Genomic DNA, 15,213 nt, shown 5'->3' with positions numbered 1-15,213 from the left:
ATCAAGATCATTCCTGGTCAAGGGTAGTTTGGACCAGATACTTCTGAGGTTCCCTTCAGTTCTGGATTGATAGGTGGAAGGGGGATTAGAAGTTACTCTATGTGATTCCAGAGGGTAAAATTAAGAGCATTAAACAAAGTTAGGGGCTAAATAACTTGATGGATAGAGTGCTGAATCTAGAGTCAGGAAGATCCTGGTTAGATGTTTGACTCTTAGCAAGGAAGTCACTTAACCTCTGTCTGCCTCAGTTTCCTCAATTGTTAAATGGAATAACAGGATTGTTGGGAGGATCAAATGAGATACTATTTCTAAAATGTCTAGCATAGTTCCTAGCATGCAGTAGGCATTATGTATATATGTATATCTATATGTATATGCATATGTATAGCTATATCTATATATCTATATCTATGTCTATGTCTATGTCTATGTCTATGTCTATGTCTATATCTATATCATCTATATGATATTATTGCAGTGGTTCAGTGTTTTCCAGTGAAGAATCACTACTTGACCCAGGAATACAGGTGTAAAAAGAAAAGAGATTTATTGAGAAAGAGTTACAACACAAAGACAGTGAAAGAGAAATTAAAGAGAGATTAAAGAAAACCTAGTGGACTGCTAATTAACCCTGACAGTACAGCTGTAAGATTAAGCAGAAGTCTGAAAGTAAAAAGATACCTCACCATAATCTCCTTAAATCCCCCACCCCCATGAGAAATAGTGACTTGGGAGGTGCCCAAGTGCCACATTGGAGAATTTGCCTTTTGGGAAGGGGTCAAAGGTCCAATTCTGGTCTGGATGGTCTCAAAATGAAGTTTCAGTGCCTGCATAAATCTATCTTGCCTCACTAATGAGAATGTGGCCAAGGTCAGACAGGAGGCTAAAATGGCAGGCTTTAACAAAGTGATAAAGGAAGAGGGAAGATAGTTAAGAGTGCAAACAAAAGATTTGAAAAATTTTGTTTCCAATTAATTTCAATATTCCCTATATCCATGATTTTCTGCATCAATATAAATATATAAATTATATAGATATAAATATAAATTATTACTATTATTAAGTATATGGGTATAGATTTAGGCTTGATAGAAGGAAAAAATTCCTAACAATCGGAGTTGTCCTTGACAATGGAAAGAGCTGCTATTTGCCATAGTGAATCATCCCCTAGTGTTTTAAATTTAAAATTTTTTTCATTTAATTTTTTTATCCTGAATTTAATAAACATTAACAAAAAAGAATATTTCCATATACACTATAGAACAGGAGAGGATTGTAATGCAACTGCAAATCTCTATTATATAGAGCTTGCTTTTCTTTTTTGGTGAGGTAGGAGGGGTGGTAAGCTATCCCTAATACCCTTCTCCCTCTTACTTCCTCTCAAATGGAAAAAATAATAAAAAAAAAATCTTTGTAACAGAATTTTATAGTCAATCAAAACAAATGCCCACATTGGCCATGTCTCATTCTGTCCTTTAATCCAGCCTGGAAGTAGATAAATGGCAGTAGTCCCCATTGGTACTTTGAAATCATGATACTTATTTCATTTATCAAAGCCCTTAATTCCTTCAAAGCTTTTTGTCTTTACAATGTTGCTGTTGTTACTGTGTTTCTAAAACTCCCTCAGAAGATGTCCTGAAAAGCAGCCTTGTTCTTGCTCTATGCTGCATAGCAGGAAGGAGATGTGACTCCTGATTGGCTAAGGAGAATGCTGAGTGTGATGCTGAGTACCTGCCATAAGGGATTTGATTTGCTTGCAGACATTCTTCAAGAAAACTCTGCAGGGAAGGGTGGGGGAGAGGGGAGGAAGAAGGAAGGAAGGAAGAAGATGAAGAGAGGGAGGGAAGAGCTGACAAAGACAGAGAGAATAAAAAGAAAGATAAAAAAGAAAGGGGAAGAGGGAAAGTGAGGGAGGGTGGGGAGGAGGAGGGAGGGAGGAAGGGAGGAAAGAGAGAGAGACAGAAAGAAAGATAGAAGGAGAGAGAGAATTTTGAGTGGTGTAAATTTTTGAATGATAGACTAGAGCCATCAAAACCGTAGACTTATATGGAAATATAGTTGTTGATAGGCTAGATATGAGATCCTTGGCTAAAGACCAAGGAGTGAACATACTGTCAGAGGAATTGAACTCATATTCATCTTGACAATCTTGTGATAAATGAAACTAAAAGACAAAATGAGTTGTAGCTAAATGGAAGGACAGCTCTCCTTGAGTTTTATCATATCTTCAGAGGCAATATGATATTCACCCAGACAAGTTTTAGACTGACTGCTTGTTCAGAGGATTAAATTGCTTAACAAAATAAAACAAGAAGAAAAAACTCCTGAATTTTGGAGTCTAGTCCTAACCCAAAACTAGATGAACTATCCTATGGTGTGGTTTGGACTGGGTGGGGTTTTATACTAGCCTGAAAAATTTTGGACACATCTGCAAAAGGGAAGAGATTGGAGACAGTTACTAATTTAAAAGACTCCAAGTTGGCTTAACCTGCCCAAGTCCAAACCACACATTAGGATAGTTGTATTTCTTCTCAGGATGGAGACCACAAATCTCTGGGTCTTTAGCAATGTCTCCCCCTCTTTAAGGTCACCTAAGACTTGACTAGGTGACTTTTACCACAACTTGAGACATCATTTAATGGATTGTTGTTCTTCAGTCCTTTCTGTCATGGCCAACTCTTTGTGACCCCATCTGAGGTTTTCTTTTGACAAAGATACTGTGTGACCCTGGGCAAATCATTTCACCCTGTTTGCCTCAGTTTTCTCATCTGCAAAATGATCTGGAGAAGGAAATGGCAAACTACTTCAGTATCTTTGCCAAATGTCTGAGGTTGTATTTGAAATCAGGAAGATGAGTCTTTCTGAATCCAGGCCTGGTTTTCTATTCACTGTGCCTCTAATGGTCATTAGGGTTTCTCATACTTCAGGACTTTGAAGTAAGGTGAGTCCCTTTAGGTTTTGTCTGACTGTATAAGCATATAAAAGGTCAGGAAAGTGATTAGTCAGTAAGAGAGAATTCCTTACCACCTAAGCTTAACTTTGTCTCAGTGTATATGACTGGTTGTGTGCTTTAGTCCTGATACCTGTTGTATTATAGTGTTCATTATGAGGTATGGAAGCTGACATAGCACTGTGGGTGTTTTTATCTTTATACCCCTAGTGTGCAAGAAATATTATTTAAGTTTCATCAAAGGCCCACCATTTAAAAGAGGGCAATAAGACTATTGAGAGCATTTGGCAAAATGTTTTAAACACTTAGGGGAGACACGAAGTAAGCTATATGAGAAGACAGAATCTAACACTTGATCTGTTTCCTATAAATTACTTGAATAGATAGACTATTTTAGAACCCCTGAAAGAATAAGAATTTCAGTTAGTACATGGAAACTACCCACTAGATTTTTTTTACTGACCATACGAGGCTAATAGGTAGAGTCAAAATTCTGTTAGTCAAAGGAAGAGTTTCTGAAGATAATATAGAATAAATTAGAGATAATTCTAGAGGAAAGGTGCTGCCTGGACCAGTTCTAAGGGTGAAGGAAAAAATTGTAAAAGATGTTGTTTGGCCTCTGTTCTTTTCTGTGTGTGATACTGACCCTTCTGAACTCCTGGAGAAGTACAAACCTAAATTAGAATGCTCTTAGGAAGGGATCTTGTCTGCTCAAGGAAGAATCATGGGATTCCTGCATCAGTCATACCAACAACACATATAACAGCACATTCTTGAAATTAGGCAGGGGGAAAAGTGTAAACGGAATCATTTTGGGAATTTGGCAGTCTAAAGACTGTGTGTGTGTGTGTGTGTGTGTGTGTGTGTGTGTGTGTGTGTGTTTGCATGGGAAGTTTGTTGGTAATGATACATCATCATAAAATAGGCTAAGTTAATCCAGTGTACCTTTCTGAATAAAGGGGAAAGCCAGCTGATTTAACTTCTGTGGACATTTGACTATATGAACATAGCTCACTTTATTGTGCTTTGCTTTATTGCACTTTGCAGATACTGCATTTTTACATTTTGAAGGCCTGAGGCAACCCAGAGTCAAGCAAATCTATTGGTACCATTTTCCCAACATTATAGGCTCACATCATGTCTCTGGGGGCACATTTTGGTAATTCTTGCAATGTTTCAAACTTTTTTCTATTAGTATTATACCTGTTATGTTGAACTGTGATCAGTGATCTTTTAGTTGCAATTACTATTGTTTTGGGATACCAAGAACTATACCCATAAGATGCCAAACTTAATAAATGTGTATGTTCTGACTGTTCCATTGACCAGCTATTTGGCCTCTCTTCCTCTACTTTGGCCTACCTCTTCCCTGATATACAACAATGTTGACATTAGGGCAATTAATAATACCATAATGGCCTCTCAGTGTTCAAATGAAAAGTCAATCTATATGACAAATTTAATTGTTGTCTATTTTAAGAAACTATGACAGTGGATCATTCAGCAGCCATTAACATTGAGGCAAGATCCTCCATCTCCACAAAGAATTGTTATTTGTTATTATTCAGCTGTGTCCAACTTTCATGATCTTATCTGGAATTTTCTTGGCAAAAACACTGGTATGATTGGCCATTTCCTTCTCCATTTCATTTTATAGATGAAGAACCTAAGGCAATTAGGGTTAAGTGACTTCCCCAGGGTATGCAGCTAATAAGCATCTGAGGCTGGATTTGAACTCGGGAAGATGAGTCTTCCTGACTCTAGGTCAACACTCTGGCCACGGTGCCACCTAGCTGCCCCAGAAAAAAAGATTAAGATTCCATGAAAGTTCAGGTAATAGCATATTTTGGCAAAAAAGTATTTTTTTAACTAAGATATGTAATTTTTTGGATACAATACTATTGTACATGTAAAAGGCTATAGAATAATACAAATATAACTTTTTATGTACTAAGAAATTCATGTGATTTGCTTTATTGTGATATTCACTTTATTGTAGTGATCTGTATCCCAACCCACAATATCTCTGAAATAAGTCCATTAAGACCAATAGAGAGTGGAGCAACACATGATGAGAAAGGGAGGAGATCAAATAGTAGTGTTTGTGAAGACAGGATATGTCCTCAGGAGATGAGAACCTTGAGTAAGACCAGAAGCAGTAGGACTATGATTCATTGCTATGAAGAGGAAGTCAGTTTGAGAACCAACTCTAAGCAACAAAGAATGATTTTTTAAAAATTCCATTGTGCTAGAGCCAACTCTAAGGAAGTCTTAACTATTAAATGTTCAGGAATTGTTGTTGTTTTGTTGTTTAATCAGTTATTCACATTTGACTCTTTATGATGCCATTTGGGGTTTTCTTGGCACTGATGTTGAAAAGCTTTGCCACTTCCTTCTCCAGCTCAGAAGAATCAATTGCTACAAATAAGGGTTTGATTTATTGTTTTGTTGATTGCCGAGACTTAAGAAAATGGTAAAAATACAAATTAAATTTGAAAGTATACATGCCTACTTCTTCCTCCCTAAAGAGCCTATTAAACATTTACCTGCACATTCCATATTCATGTTGCTAGAGCTCAGCAGGAGTACAATGGCCTGGTGACTTTCAGCTAATAATAACTGGAATTCATATAGCATGTATTTAGGGTTTACATCCCTTACTTCATTCAAAACTCAAAATATCTCTGGGAAAATCCAATTTTGACTACTTATAGGACATCTTCTTGGGTAAAATCCACAGGGACAAGGCAAGAGTGCTCACTGTTAAGAAATAGAATAGTTTCCCTTAGAGAAGCAAAGGGACAGGGGAGCAAAGGTCAACAGAGTCTCTGGCAAAGATATTAGTGACAGAAAGAAAGTGAAGAGGCATTGTTATGTTCACTAGCTTCTGGGGATAGCTCCAACTCTGTAATCTCAGAGAAGGCTACCTCAAGCTGAAGGTACTCTGGATTGACATCCACTTAAATTATAGCTCTTAAGAAGCCATCATTGTGTTTACCTTTAATTTTGTTGTTGTTGGTTCAGTTGTTTTTCAGTTGTGTTCAACTTTTTGTGATCCCAGTTGGGGTTTTCTTGACAAAGATACTATAGTGGTTTGACATTTTACTTTTCTGGCTCATTTACAGATGAGGAAACTGAGGTAAGCAAGGATAAATGACTTTTACCTAGCTAGTAACTATCTGAAAATGGATATGAACTCCTGTCATCCTGACTTTGGGCCTAGTGCTCTATCCATTGTACTACCTAGCTGCCTTCATCTTTAATAGTGAATCAAAGAATACAATTAGCCCACAACAAAGGTATTTAATGAAATGGCATAATAAGAAAAGTAGCATTAAAACCTTTTGCATACTTGCTCAAAATTCACCATGAGTGGGAGGAATACTTATGGAAGTATACATGTATGTGGTACACATCTGACCAGGGTACACACATATCAGGGAATATGCATAGGGAATATAAGACTGGGCCATACATGAGGAAGGAAAATTCACATCTATAATATGACAAGATATTAGTCAAGAAGAATTTGTTGAGTGTTTATTATGTATCAGCATAGTACTATTAAGGATACCAAAAAATGATAAAAACATGGTTCTTGTTCTCAAGTAGCTCACATTCATATTCTAATTGGGGAGACTACAACCAAATAACTGTGTGTATATATATACAATTTACATGGACTGTGAGTGTCTACCAGGGATGCTCTTACATGACCCCACCAACCACATAGTCTCTACCAGATGCAACTCCAATAGATGCTCCCAAGTGTGATGCCCATTAGGCAGGAAACCCAGATATGACTATGGAATTTCACTCTGCCCCCCGACTTTTGATTTCAGTTGTTCTTTCCTTATGAAGAGAGGGGTTTCTGCCCTGTTCTTTTTTTAAATTTTTATATCACCCCTATATCTCTTCCTTTCCATTCCAGGAGATTCATATCATATAATAAGGAAGTTATGTTATGGTTTTTGTTGTTGTTTTGTTTTCATTTTTCTTTTTTTAGTTCAAAGTGCTAGAGGTTGTTTTATAGATCTTTTTTTGCTTGGCTATTTTTGGGTTTGTTTGGGTTTTTTTTTTTTGGTGAGGCAATGGGATCACACAACTAGTAAGTATCAAGTTTCTGAGACTGAAATTGAACTCAGGTCTTCCTGTTTCCAGAACCAGAGTTCTATACAGTGCACCAACTAAGTGTTGGGGATATAGATATAAAGCAAAGACACCCTCACTCCTTAAGAAGTTTACATTCAAATGGAGGAGACAAATTGCAAAGGAAAATGGTGTCCAGAAAGGTGCTTTGATCCAGAAAGTTACAGGGAAAATTGAGCTAGAGGGAAGTAAGTTGGTTCATCCAAGAACTGGAAAATAAGGAAAAGGAATATGCAGGAATACAAGTCTATTGCTTGAGACTTTGGAGAGGATGGTCTTAGAGAAGTGAGTTGAGTAAAGAGTAAAGTGTGAGGTCCATCAACTGGGAAATGGCTGAACAAATTGTGGCACAAGTAAATTAAGGAACACTATTGCTCTATTAGAAACCAGGAGGGATGGGAATTCAGAGAAACCTGGAAGGATTTGCATGAACTGATGCTGAATGAGATGAGCAGAACCAGAAGAATATTGTATACCCTAATAGCTACAAGGGGGTGATGATGAACCTTGATGGACTCACTCATTCCATCACTGCAACAATCAGGGACAATTTGGGACTGTCTGCAATGGAGAATACTATCTGTATCCAGAGAAAGAACTGTGGAGTTTAAACAAAGACCAAAGACTATTACCTTTAATTTAAATTTTTTTAAAAAAAGGTTTCTTACTATGTAATTTTGCTATCTCATATATTTTTCCCTAAGCATATGATTTCCCCCTCTACACATTCAATTTTGATCTATGTATAGCATGGAAACAATGTAAAGACTATCAAACTGCCTTCTGGGGCGGGGGAGGAAAGTGAGAATGAAGGGAAAATGGTATAATTCAAAAAACAATTGAAAAAAAGTGAACTATGGGCAGAGTTTTCCTAAAAGGAGGGGGACAACCATCACCAATTAGGACAACAGAACCCTAATAGCTGCCAAGTAGCTTTGAGTCTCATGGCTGAATGAGTAAGTACGATTGAGGAGAGGGGAAAGAAGCAGAGACAAAGCAGGGTGGTGAAACGAGTTTGAGGAAATTAGAGGATAGACTTTTAAGGTATAAGAAACTAGGGAAGATACTAAAATATATGAAAAAAATTTCACCATTTTATATATATATATATATATATATAATTTATTATGACTTTTATATATATTATGACATATACTTCTACATGCAAAAAAATCTAAGTAAGAATCTGAGAAAATACTCCTACTAGTAGTAATACCTAACTTACTAAAATTTTTATGAGAAAATCTTGCAGGAAAGAGTATTTAAAATTTTTTTACTACTAGGATGTGAGCTTAGCCTTTATTAAGAGCATCCTTAGTACAAATTTCAGGAGTAGAAAGGACAGTAAGCATTCTATTCCAATATGACTTTCATCTGTTTGACCAGGTTTCTATTTTTGAAAGCTTTTTATTCCATATTAGAGATTATGATGACATGACAAAATCTAATAAGATTTTGTACATTTAAAAAATAAAAATAAAATATAATAAAAGCAACAAAAATATTTTGTATCTTGTTTTTACATTACCTATATTTCCCAATATGTCCCATCCCTCCTCTTCCTCCCAGAAAGTCATTTTTTATAACAAAGAATAAAAAAAAATTTTCTTTAAAAAGTACAAAACTAAACAGCATGTTATATATTAACCAGCATATACACCAGTGTATATGGTGTAACTTGACCACAGCCTCCTTTCTCAGTCAAAAAAAAAGATGAATTCTCATTTCTCTTCTTTGAGGTCATTAAAATTTCATAGCATTAAATCTCAATTGCTTAGCTATCAATTCTTTCCACTGACTATTGTTGTTCTGATTCTACTTACTTTGTATCAATTCAAACATCTTCCCATGCTTCTCTATATCCATCATGTTTGTAATTTCTCATAGCATAGTTACAATATGTATTAATGTATCACCATTTAACTATTCAAAAGCAGAAAGTATCTACTTTATTTTCATTTTAAAATTATTAAATTCTCCTTCAAACATTTTAATATATATAGTTCTTTTTTTTAAACTCATTGTCCTTTAGTATTAGCCTAGTAATACATCAAAGGATATGGACATTTTTAGTTATTCTTTGTATAATTCTATTTTTGGTTATTCTTTGTATAATTCTATATTACCAGAATATGCTGTAGCAATTCACAGTTCCACCAATTGTGTATTAGAATGCCTGCTTTTCTGCCATTACTTTAACAGTGATTATTATCATCTTAATTAATTTGCTGAGTGTGAGGTGAAACCTCAAAGTTGTTTTGATTGACATTTCTCTTACTGATTTAAAGTAATCTTTCATGTGGTTGTTAATGGTTTGCAATTCCTCTGAGAACTCTTCCTTTATATTCTTTGACTAGTTTTCCATTGGGCAATGGCTTTTGATTTTATGTATTTGCATTAGTTGCCTACATATTTGAATATTAAACCCTTGTCAGAGATATTTGATGCAAAGATATTTTTCCTCAATTAACTGCTTCTTTTTTTAAAAAAATCTGAATTGCCTTAATTTTCATTTGGCAAAACCTTTAAATATCATATAATGTAAATAATCTATTTTATCTCTTATGATCATCTTTATCTCTTGTTTGGTTAATAATTCTCCCTCTAGTCATAAATGTTAAAGATGCATGCACTTGTGCTCTTCTAATTATTTTTAATGCTATGAACTTTAATATTTAGGTCCTATTTTCACTTGAGTTTATTGCGTTATATGATATAAAATGGTAGTTGAAACAATTTCTGCCAGCTGATTTTCAGTTTTACCAGAAATTCTTTTCAACTAGGAAGTTCTTTCCCAAGTAATCTATGTTCTTGGATTTATCAAACACTGGGGCTATTGAACTCACTTCTTTCTATGAGGCATTCTTGATGAGGGTCCTAGAAGGATACAGAGAGGCTTTTGCAAGTGATATTCCTCAGCTGACAACATCTTGAAAGTATTTACTGAAAAGAGTAGAGAATAGAAGGTCTCACATGGCTTATTACTTGTGGCCTATTTTTAAAAAAGCATTTGATTCAATAGGAGCAAAATGCAGCTAGAAAGTCTCTCTTCTAATTGGAAATTGAGTGAATGTCCATCAACTGGGGAATGACTGAACAAATTGTGGTATATGTGCATGATGGAACATTATTGTTCTATTAGAAACTAGGAAGGATGGGAATTCAGAGAAGCATGGAAGGATTTGCATGAACTGATGTTCAGCAAGATGAGCAGAACCAGAGAACCCTATGTATACCCTAACAGCAACATGAGGGTGATGATCAACCTTAATGGACTTGCTCATTTCATCAGTGCAATAATCAGGCATGATTTGGGGGTATCTGTGATGGAATACCATCTGTATCCAGAAAAAGAAGTGTTAAACAAGAGTTTAAATGAAGAACAAAGATTATTACCTTCAATTTTTTAAAAAAAGTTGTCTTATGTACTATGTAATTTTGCTGTCTCTTGTATTTTATTTTTCTCTCAAGGATATGATTTTTCTCTCAACACATTCAATTTTAATCCTTGTATAGCATGAAAATAATGTAAAGATTATCAGACAGCTGTCTTTGGGGGGGTTGGAGGTTGGGGGAAAACTGTAAAATTCAAAACATTACAAAAATGATAGGTAGAAACTACTATTGTATATAATTGGAAATAAATAAAATATATTTAAAAAGAAAGGCTCTCTTCTCAATTAAAACTGCCTATAGATACATGAAAAAATGTTCTAAATCATTATTGATTAGAAAAATGCAAGTTAAAGCAATACTGAGGTACCACCTATCAGATTAGCTAGTATGACAAAGAAGGAAAATAAATGTTGGAGTGATGTGGGAAAACTGGGACACTAAAGCATTGTTGGTGGAATTGTGGACTGGTCCAGCCACTCTGGACAACAATTTGGAACCATACCTAAAAGGTGATGAAATTGTACCATTGTGTATGGGAGTATTTTGAATTATCTTCACCTCATGTCCTTGAACACCAGAATCTTATCTTACTAAGTGCCACAGGAGTGAGAGTGGATTAGAGACTGGAAAGACTGGTGTTTTGGTGAATAAATGGAGCACTTGAAAATCTTGATGGAGTACTTGTCTCCTTTGTCATCCTTGTCTCCCACCCCTCCAACACTCACTTGGGAAAGATAAGGGAGTCCAGAAGTAGGAATCTACACATTCTCTTTGGTCCAGCAATACCACTATTCGGTTTATTTCCCAAAGAGATCATTAAAAAAGGAAAAAGATCCACATATACAAAAAATATTTATAGCAGTTTTGTAATGATAAAGAATTAGAAACTGAGGGGATGCTTATCAATTGGGGAACGACTGAATAAAATGTGGTATATAAATATGATGGAATACCATTGTTCTGTAAGAAATCAGGAGCAGGTGGATTTAAGAAAATCCTGGAAAGGCTTGCATGAACTGATGTTGAGTGAAATGAGCAAAACCAGAAGAACATTGACACATTAACAGTAACTTTGTGTAATGATCTACTATGATAGAATTTGCTCTTCTCAGTAGTATGATGATCAAAGATAGTTCTAAAAGACTTGTGATGGAAAATATCATCCACATCTCAAGAAAGAACTATGGAATCTGAATGCAGATCAAAGTATACCATTTTCAGTTTTAAAAATTTGTTTTATGTTTTTTCTTTTTCACGGTTTTTCCCCTTTTGCTCTGATTCTTCTTTCACAATGTGTCTTATATGGAAATATATTTAGCATGATTGTATATGTATAACCTATATCAGATTACTTGCTGTCAAGGGGCAGGAAGAGGGAAGGGAGAGATGTAGAAAACTATGAAATTTAAAATCTTGCAAAAATGAATATTGGAAACCAACTTTACATTTTTTAAAAAAGGAAAGATTCTTTTCCAACAAGGTCAAAAATCAAAATCATGTAAAATGTCTATAAAGATGTTACAGAAGAGATCATTTTGTTCAACAATCCTCTTATTAACACCTATTTAAGAATAATACACATGGATACATTCTTGCCAAATGTACCTATCATTATCAAGGAAGAAGTCCAGCTTAAAGTTAAATGGATGGTGAGATACTTCAGGTGCTTCTGTTTGTGGATGATTGGGCAGCTAGGTGGCACAGTGGATAGAAACAATAAGACCTGTGTTCAAAATTAGCCTAGACATGTACTGGTTGTGTGACCCAGAACAAGTCACTTAACCTTGTTTGCCTCAGTTTCTTCATTTGTACAATGAGTTAGAGAAGAAAATGACAAACCATTTTCAGTATCTTTGCCAAGACAACCCCAAACAGGGTCATGAAGAGTTGGACATAACTGAAATGTCTGACCAAGAACAGATTGTGTGGATTACAACTAGCCCTAGAGCACTGCAAAGACTTCTAAATAAGATCTATAATTATGCAATTGAGCCTGTGTGTACATTTATCTGGGACAGACACTGTAAATGGATAATGATGTTGGCCCAGAACTGAACATTTGGAAAAGAGCAGGATTTGAACTGCCTTAAAGAAATTATAGTGATTTAATTATTCAGCCTTCTCCCTAGAACAAAGACATATCTTTTAAATACCACTATTCTGGATATTGTATAAGTGAGTTATGGAACTCTGAAGTCTCTAAATAATTTAAATTGAAGATTATTGATAGGGCAATAAAATGCACAAAATGGGGGGGTATGAGCTATCTGCAACATATTATAAATATTATCTTGGAATCTAAGACTCCTCAGGAGGAACCAGGATAAAGAAATCATAGAGAGGTTTGAGTAATCTAGGAAATACATTTCTTAGAACCTTTGAATTTCCATTTTCTTAGTCCTTAGAGGAACTTCAGCCCAGAGACTTCATGGACTTGGGGTCTGGAAAGGAAGTGGAAAAAATAGCAAATGAAGGTCATACTGGATTCCTCAAGCTAGACTAGAGAAAAGTAGAGCAGAGTGATAATCAAGATTGCTCTGTGAGGCTGGGCATAGAATGAGAGCTGCTCAAAGGAAATGGAGTTGAGTTGAAAAGTCAAGTCTGCAACCAACTATGGAGCAGCCTGAAATAAAAACAGTGACTATTGTAGTGGTGAGATCAGGTTAAACTGCAGTGCACACTTTGCTCAGAATACTTCCTGAGAACCTTCCATTAGTTTTAAAACTTACTCAGTCACTCCCATTTGTTCTCCCTTTCAGCCTGACTGCGAGGAAGAGTGGAGGGAAAGGGGAACCAACACAAGTTGCAAAGATCTTGCAGTTTGCTGTTTAAAATCTTTTAGGGTCATTTGAATTATATTATCTGATTATGTTAGTAAATCACAGGATCATTAACAGTGAATTGCTAAATCCTATAAGTTGGAAGAAGGGGTGATTGATAGAAATCCAGCCCATGGTAAATGGAAGTCTGAGGAATTGGAGAGAGGGAAAAAAAAACTTTGTATTTTTGATAATTTGGAGTTTATTCTCTGGTCTGGACCATAATATTAGATTTTCATCAAATCTGGGTCTGGTATTCATTGGAAGACCAAGAGTGGAGCGTAAATGGTAAAGAGTAGTGGAGGAAGAGTATTCTATTCATAGGTAGCTGGGGTTCAAAATGGCACCCAAGCAATAAAATAAAACCCTTCCCTCTAGGGTAAGTTATCGACAGATCACATGATAGTCTGTGGTTTCTATAATAGTATGGGGTATACGATCTGACTTCTTCTAGAGTCAGTCTCCTACATCTATCTCTCACTATCCCATGGATAATGCTGAGGGTTGGGGTGTCTTTCCTCTGCCATCAGCTCAAACTATCACTGTGTTCTACACTTGTTAGGAACTTCTGACCACCACACCAGTCTATTTAATGACTTAACTTCAATTAGTTTTTGTATAGGAAGATTTACTTTAGATTTACAGCAAAAACAAATTATGAATATTATCTCCCCCCCCACATACACACACATACACAAACACACAAACACACATACCCTTGAGGATAGTCTGTCAGTCTCTCTTTTCAGAGTACTTCCTGGGGAAATTTCCACTAGTTTTAAAACTTAATCAATCATTCCTTTTTCAGTTTCTGGGAGAGTAGACTCAATGCTTTCCTTAGTTCTTCTCAGTTCCACCAAACTCATATTCAGATGCGACATGATAACCAGCCGTGTACCCATCTCAGTTTTTTCTGGTCACAAAAGTCACACCCAAATATCACTCCTTGTTTCTCAGCACACTATGTGGCACTGGTTGGAGTTCTGTCCTGATGACTATTTGAACTCACTAGTTTTGAGCCTTCATTCCCTTCACTTTGAATGGAAAAGAACAAATAAAAAAGATTAATAAACAATGTCCATTTCTCAAGGGTCACTAGTCTTTAGAGGGTTAAAGCAACAAGGTTTACCAGGAATTGTCATCAAAAGTGTTACTAAGGGGCGGCTAGGTGGTGCAGTGGCAAGACACTTAACCCCATTTGCCTTGCAAAAACTAAAAAAAAAGTGTTACTAAGAGGGATTGAGGCAAAAGAGGAGGTAACTAATGCTAACAGAAAGTAAAATCTTGCATAACATTTTTAAACATTTGAAATTTTTTTTTACATTTAACAAAATAGAACAAAACAATTACCCCAAAATATGTATCTTTTTCTACATTCTTGTAAAATCTCTCTCTCTCTCTCTCTCTCTCTCTCTCTCTCTCTCTCTCTCTCTCTCTCTCCCCCCCTTCCACTCCCTATACACCCCTCCTTCTTCTCTACCAAATCCAACTTACCCAAAATGCTGATTTTTGTCCTTGAATCTGAAGGGACTAATGAAGAAAGAAAGAAACCTACTAGGTTCTAGGTAGGTCTAGTACTGTCACGCAGAATCTTTATCTGTGTAATCTTTGTTAACAATTAGTCATTTGGGGGTGGCTAGGTGGCAGTTGGATAGAGCACCGGCCCTGGAGTCAGGAGTACCTGAGTTCAAATCCAGCCTCAGACACTTAATAATTACCCAGCTGTGTGGCCTTGGGCAAGTCACTTAACCCCATTTGTCTTGCAAAAACCCCAAAAAAGTACCCCCCCAAAAAAACCCAATTAGTCATTAGGGCTAATCAGCTTTTAGTTAAAAGTATTTACTGATATGGTAAAGTAAGAACAACTAGTACAAACATTTGCCCCCCAAAGCCTGACTC

This window comes from Macrotis lagotis, chromosome 1, assembly GCF_037893015.1.
Source record: "Macrotis lagotis isolate mMagLag1 chromosome 1, bilby.v1.9.chrom.fasta, whole genome shotgun sequence".
NCBI lineage: Eukaryota > Metazoa > Chordata > Mammalia > Peramelemorphia > Peramelidae > Macrotis > Macrotis lagotis.
The sequence above is the reverse complement of the archived record's forward strand: the minus strand, read 5'-3'. Positions refer to the sequence as shown.